General features: G+C 35.4%; 1 pseudogene; it reads right to left on the reverse strand.

The window, feature by feature from the left end:
* Positions 1-5,526: 5,526 nt before the first annotated feature.
* LOC127222103 (ATP synthase subunit g, mitochondrial-like) lies at positions 5,527-5,936 on the reverse strand (annotated as a pseudogene).
* Positions 5,937-8,104: the final 2,168 nt, after the last annotated feature.

Raw genomic sequence — 8,104 nt, forward strand, 5'->3', positions numbered from 1 at the left:
TGATAAGTGATACAACCTTGACTTGGACTTAGAAAACCTGCAACTTAGATGCCCACCTTTATGCTTAAAGGGACTGACAGATGTCATATTTATAATTTTTCTCATAAATAGCACAACTCTTTAAAATGTTTATAGATGATGTAGCACAGACTAGTGTTTTTGAATTCATATTGTAGACAAGATGAATACATCAAATCACCCAAGGAATGATTCATGCTTGATTTTAGTTTAATACTTGATGAAAACAAATTATTTGTAAATGAGAAGATAAATAGTAACAAATGTTAAAGGAATTCCAAACAATTGTATGAAAATTAGGAGGAAACCAGAGTCAAAACAGTATGAATACTCATGCTTTGTATCTCTATATAGCAATAATTGTATTGATTATAAAAACAAGTTTTATAATTATTCATATGTTATAAAATTATATAATATGAGAAACTTCTGCAGATACTTAGCGTCTTTTGACTTGTAACTATGATAAGAAAGATTATGATAGTATCCTCTAGAACAGGATCCACTGGCTAAGAAAACTTGCTTTGTAATCTGGAGGATCTGAGTTTGAATACCAAGCACTCAGAAAAAGGTAGGTGTAATTGCACATACCTATAACCCTACCATTTGGAGGCAGAAGATGGCAGCTTCAAGAAGTTCAGTGGCTCAAGAGCTTCCTGTTCAGTTTGAGGCATCTCTTAAGGCACAGGAAGAAAACAACAGAGGAGGACAATGGATATGCTGCATTGGCCTTTGTAAGTGTGAGCATTTGCACATGCATGACATACACACTCTGTGTATACCTCCTTCATTTCCCACTATCATCCCAAATGTTAAAATAGTAGCCCTACTTTAAAATAGAGGAAAGAAAATTATTCAAACCAGCACTTTTTACTATTTTCATTTGAATCATTATTTGCTATTTTTAATGATTGTTCTGAAGTGGTAAATTTATTGGGAAACCTTTTACATCGTCCTGCATATACATCAGAAAGACTACATACATAATTTTTGTTGTAAGTTAAGTTTCTCTGCCAGCTGACCAAGTTCATGATGGATGCAGTTAACCTTTTAGATTTGTGAACTGAAATAGAGAACCATAGCCTTTCTGTTACTGTATAGCTTCCATTTATTCTTACTTATAAATCTACAGTCGCATAGTAAAAAGTCAAATCTAAATAGTAATTGTCAGCACAATGATTTTTGTTCAAGTAAAATGGCTTGCTCATTTAAAACATATATACTGGGGACACAATGATTAGTGATCAAAGTAAAAATCTATATTGAGTTTATAATGGAAACTGTCTCCTTTTTAGACTGTAATTCAGGAAGCATTTGCTTTTGGCATTAGGTGATGTTGTGGTAACTTGCTTTGTGAACCTGTCCTGTGTGTGTCTGGCAAACTATTTTAGATGTCATAAATTGATTGACATTTTTCCTACATATATTTTTGTGTCAAGGCTTAATCATCAATGAGAAAGGAATATTTCAGAGTATTTCAAGCAACAGGAACATTTGTTTACCATGTCTGGTATCTTTTGGAGGAATGTTTGGTAATTAAAAAACAGTTTAAAAATCTGAGTTACATTTGGAAACAGAACTCTAATTTATTTTTTAATTCTTTAACAATATTATATTGTTACTGAAGGTTGAATCCATTTTTAGATTAAGCACTAAAATGTCAAACTCTACTAACATCATGATTTCTGATTAAATTTAGCTTAAAATCTATAAGCAGTGGAAAACAATTGTTAACAAAATTGGAATGTTTCTTGTGTGCATTTTCCTTTATTTTTTTCAGAATTGAAAGATATTTTTAAAAATGCTTGTTTTTGAGAAAAGAATGCATTCCCACATTCCCTTGAAAAGAACACATCACTTTGTATTCATATATTATTAGAATTTGTCTTTTAGGTATGCATTGGTTATCAAAGCCTAATTGCTTTATTGTTTCAGGAAAAAAGAAGATCCCAGGTAAGCAATTGAGCGCAGGACTTTATTCTGTTTCTACTGTTAGACTAACCTTGCATAGCTCTTTTGTTTGGGTGTCTGGTTTGTTATTTATGAAATGAAGTATTTTGTTCTGTTTTGATATTTGGTGGTGCTGAAAAAAAAGTTACCTCTAGGAGTGAGATAGCTGGGTCCTGGGTCATATTGAAGAACTGCTCTTAGCTTTTTTGAAGGTTCTACACACTGATTGCCAGAGTGGATGGATTCATTTACAATCCCAGCAATGACCGAAAGTTCCCTGTTCCTTGCATCCTCTCTAGCATTTTTTGAAATTTTGTTGATCTTTGAAGTTCTGCTTGGGGGATTATAAAATCTCAAGGTTGGTTTTATTTGCATTTCCCCAATTGCTATGGATAATGTTTTGAGGATTGCTTAGCTATTTAAATTTCCTGAATGGGTCACTTGCATTTTAGGCACTGATTTTTTGATTTTTGAGTTCTTCATATATTCTAGTTAATGAATCTCATATCAGACACATAGCTGGCAAAAAAATATGCCACATTTGATGGGATTACTTTTTACTCAATCGATTACTTTTTGGCTGTGCAAAATTTTTAGTTTCATAGGTCCCTACTTAGCAATTACTGAGCAAATGAAGCCTTATTCCTATGCTTACATCATATGGAACATTGCCTATGTTTTCTTGTAGCAGTATCAATGTTCACACTTAGGTGTCTGATCTACCTAGAGTCAGTGTATGTCCAATGCAATCAATAGAGGTCTAACTTCAATCATCTGCACATTCATTTATTGAAGATGCTGTCTTTTCACCATTGTGTATGTTTGGGTCTTCAGTTTTGTTCCATTGTTCTGCATGTCTTTTTTTTGGTGTCAGAGCTATATTGTTTTTATTATTATGGGATGTGCTCAAGGACTTGATATACCATCCCACAGACACTTGTTCAGCTTTGTTCATTGCCATTCTATTCATAATAGCTAGGAAGGAAATAATATAAATATCCTTCAACTGATGAATGAACAATTGAGAATGTGGTACATTTGTACTATAGAATACTATTCATCTGTAAAGATAAATGAAATAATGAATGTTACAAGAAAATGTATAGACCCAGAGAAGATTATGCTAAGATAGCCCAGGCCCAGAAAGACAAAGGGTACATATTCTCTTTTATATGCAATACCTATCTTCAAATCTTAAGATGTGAGGATATAATTCTGGGGAGAGCTGAGGAAGCACTTAGTGAATATGAAAGAGTACATGAAGTCCATAGTGAATATTACTGTTGATATGGGAACAGCAAGGTCAAGGACCCATGTCCCAGACCTCTGAAAAGTTGACAGTTTCCCCTAAGATGAAGATTGGAGGGAAGACAAAGCTTTTCTTTGTTTCAAGTACAAATATTGGTTCTGTGTACAGATATGAGTGTTATGAATGATTTACAAGTATGTGCAATATTAACAACAGCAGCTTCCTCCCTCTACATGCTTATATCTTGAGACTTCTGACCTATAGAGACGTTCTACAAAGATTAGGCTACTCCTCCACTGTGCTGCACATATTAAGCATGCTGAGGTTCTAGGGAAGTTGCTGTCATTCTACCAGAATGCATACAGCAAACATGACCATAGCATTTCTGTATGTCTGAATATCTGTTCTTTCCAACTCCTTCTAGTCAAGTTTGTAGGACAAAGACAGGAGAGATACAACATAACCTGGAGAAACTCCAGAAAATAGGAAAAAAATAAGGGCCCATGTGATGGTGGTGGGGAGTGATGCATAGAAAGACAAATAGCAGGGTACAAGTGTTGAAAGGTGTAAAGAGAAAACAAGGAGGGACATTAATTAGGAAGGATAGAGATAAATACAATAAAAGAAGAGAGGAGAGTAAAATAACATCTGAAAAAGCCATTGGGTATCATATTATTATTTATCTACATAAAATCCATGTAATCAAAATTTCCCATCTGGGATGGCAATATTCCTCACAACAGGCATAGATTACATATTTAAAAAATATCAAAAACCAGACATTAGGAACCCCCCTTCTTAGTTGTTGGGAAAAGTTATCTAAGAGACTTCCCAAATATTGTAAGCTATTTTATTGCTCTGGGTTGTCTCCTAGTAGTGAAAGGCAAGTCCCTACTGCTGAAGACACCATTAACTTTAACTGCAGGACCTGGAGGATCTGAGAAAAATCTGATGTGAAAGCTTCCTCCCTAAGGACTAGCTTTCATGGTACCAACAAGTGCCATACATGCTTCCAAGGGAGAGAAGCAACTAATAGTCCTTCCCAGCTACGATACCTATGAACTACAAGATCAGCATGGAAAGATATCCTTAAGAGTCCAATAATGGCACACACAACTCTATGATTGGACTTAGGGTCTGCTAAACAAGAGTGAAATCATGCCTGGTATACTGAAAAACTAGTGAATTGCCCAGCTAATAACATAATAGACTTTGGAGTATTTAACTGCCATTTTACTAAACCAGCATGATTTCTAACTGCATCCTAAATATCTGTGTTTATATACACAGACAGGAACAGCTCTTATTCCTCATCTAAGAATTATCTCCTTGTAACAAATAGGGACTACTACCTAAATGAGCACGTATAAATGTGGTGCTCAGCTCCAAATGACACATCTACAACACAACTCCTGTAGCTAAGGCCCTGGGATCATAGCAAAAGAAGAAACAAAATTTGTAAGAACCAGAGGACCACAAAGTTTTCTGTGAGTTTGCATAGTCTCCTAGAAATGTCAAAGGCTACACCCAAGAGGTCTTATCAACATGGCTACCTAAATGACCTGAACAATGATGACGATGACATTACTGGACATGTTATTATATAATAAGGAAATCTTATGGGGACTCAATCCTAGACAAAGAATTACAGTTAAGTAAGGAATAAGGGAATGATATGGGTGGGGGAAATAGACCTCTACACAGAGCTCCCCAGTTGGTTATACAGTACCAAGTTGTCAATCCTAAAGTTAATATGTACAAGTAGCACTACAAGGACTCAACGTGCTGTATTTATATAAACAGGAATACATATGTATATATGTTATATATTCTTATATATTATATAAGATATATGATATTATGCATGCTATAACATATAATATTGTAATCTCTAATAGGATATGCATCATATAATTATATACTTATATAATACACACATATAAATAGATATATTTTCCTATTTAAAGGTATTGGTAACATTTAATGGGTACATGAACAGAGGAAATATATATATATATGTATGTATTTATATAGATATGTATATATATATATATATATATATGGATACATTCCTAAATATATAAATATATAAAAATGTGTATCTTATGTATAACAAAATTATTGGAATAGTGGCAATGAATTTGAGAAAAAGAGTCTGTGAATGAGTTGGTTTGGAGGAAAGGAAGGGAATGTGCAAATGATATAATTACAAAATACTACAAAAAATAAAATAAATGACTCCCAAATGTACCCTTTGTTAGAGACAGACATACAAGGCTCACTTTGAAAAATGAATATTAGCAGTCTCATTACATGTGGTTCAAGAACATTCAAGTAAATACTCAAATGAAATCAGATGTTAAAGATCAGTCTTCAAACATCATAGCCAACGATGCCACGTTTACCTATGATCTCTCCGATATAAAACCACATCCACACCTCTGTAGCGACCAAACCATTTAGCACAGCTTCCTTAACTGTAAGCTGTTTGAAGCTACCAGTTTTAGCACTTTGAATTTTTTTTTTTTTTTTGCATTCTGAATAGCTGCAGGGAGTTCAGCAGGGGTTGGGGGAACCAGTTCAATCCTGGCATAGTACCAAAATGTGGCCAATCGAGGCTTGGAGTAAGTCACGGCAGCGCTTACTAGCGCCGGGGCCTTCTCCGCGAAGTTACAGACGAACTTGGCCATGGTGTAGGGTGGAAGGTGTCTCCTCGCACCGCCAGCTGAATGTCAACCCGAATACATACATTCTTAAGTATGTATTAATAAATCTGATTTGACCAATCTAACAAGTGATTCCTGTACACCTGTTCCTCTTACATGTTATCAATATTTTAAAATAGATTTATAGAGTTATGTCATTGTTCCCATAATTTGTACATCATTCCTAAAATCACCACAAAGTCACATTATATGAAAAATTAGGGCTTTGTCTGTTGAAACTAACTTTGTTGATGCTGTGGTAACTAAACTGATCTGATGAGGTGATGAGACCCAAAGTTGAAAAATTGGCCTTGAAATTATAAATATAAATATAGATATAAATATAAATCTCCTTTACCCTAATCCACCACACACAACGTGAGCAAACTATTGTCAGTGTCTATGCAGCATTTATTTGGACCCAAGAGTGATCACAAGCTTTTCTTCACATGTCATTTGTATCTAAAACCTCTGATGATGGAGACTTTGACTGTGTGCATAATTCCAAGGTTAGCCATTTCAACCATGTTCTTAATTCTTCAATTTGTGTACTTAGCAGTAACTTCTCTTAATTCCTTTCAGAATAATAATCTACAACATGGTGCATGAATTTGATGGTTAAGAAATCTTAAGAGCCTTTTTATGAGCCAAATGCTATAGAAACGTATGTGAACAAGAATAACTTAATTTAAAGCATTTTTCTTCTAAGACATATTTTTCCTTCATAAAAGTTAATGCCCATATTTTAGACTTAAGCAGTTTTTGCAGTTTCACAATGTTGCTTGGAAAATAGAGTTTTAAAATACTGAAAACAGTATTCGCCTCAGGTGGTTAAAATGTGTACCCCCCAAAGTTTGTTTCTCCTTCCTTCATTATTTATGTTCTTCTCCCATTGTTTCGTAATTTTCAGGTGAGATGACTGCACAAATTACACCTTTTCCTGAATTTTCCAAGTTCTCAGTCTTTCTGGCTTTTCTCTTCTCCCTCTTTCTTCATCCCAATCCTCACATGGGCTTCCTTATTTATTTATTTTTTTCTGATAGTATGCTTTCCCCTCCATTCAATCAAAATAAACTTGACGTGAATGATGAAAAATATAACTAAGGGGGTGAGGGAAGGTTAGAACCCTGGGGGCCTGAACCAAGGGCACCATCTTTACATTGCAGTCAGTGTTTGTAGATTTACACAGGTGAAGCATTGACCTAGAAGTACAGCGTACAGAACCAAGTACTACAGCTTTAAGCTGCAGAGGTTTATAAAGCAAGAGAGAGAGAGAGAGAGAGAGAGAGAGAGAGAGAGAGAGAGAGCAGAAACAAAGGCAAGCAGATGGCTAAAGATGAAGGTCACATCAGATTGAGAAGTTTGTCAAAATGTGATGACACAGGTAATCTGTAAACTGTTATTGCGTCTAGCTGGAGGTGCTGAAAAACATTTTGAAATTACAAAACACACTGGAGTTGCCAGCACAGAGGCAGGAGAGATAGCCTGGAGTGCTTCTGGTCTATGGATGAATGCCAGATGTGGAACACGACATATCTGGAATTAATGATATTAAACATGCTTTTCTTTTATGTTCAATAATAACTCTATTATGATTGATACAAACCGCAGACACTTTATCTAGTACAAATGGAATCGTCTGTCATTGACTATATTAAATCATCAATTTCTGCATGATGAGGATCGTTTAGGGTAACTAATCATGTGTCTCGTTCTGAAGTCTTTAAGGCTGATCAGATAACGTTTGAATACTGCCTGAGCAACCATGACAATCTAACCCTTCCGTGTAAGGATTGAGAGGGGCCCATTATGCCGTCAAAGCCTGTGGAAATATCACAGCTCTTTCTCTACATAATACCCCACAGTAAATAAATCACTCTCTACCGCAAACTTTATTGATCACAAGCACTTCCATGCTTGTGTCTAGTGAAGTCTCTACAGAATAAAATGTTGCTTTATATTTTGTCTTGTCAAAATATTAAACGGCTCTGTCAAGTGGAGTCTGGCTAGCTGTGATGGCATAATTCTCCTGCAGCCTTCTCATTCCCCTCTTCTATCTCAGCTGCCAGGCTTACAAAGCAGACCCTCCACAACACCATCCTCTCTCTCTCTCTCTCTCTCTCTCTCTCTCTCTCTCTCTCTCTCTCTCTCTCTCTCACTCACTCTCTCAATAAACTTTCCA

This window comes from Phodopus roborovskii, unplaced genomic scaffold, assembly GCF_943737965.1.
Source record: "Phodopus roborovskii unplaced genomic scaffold, PHOROB, whole genome shotgun sequence".
Lineage (NCBI taxonomy): Eukaryota > Metazoa > Chordata > Mammalia > Rodentia > Cricetidae > Phodopus > Phodopus roborovskii.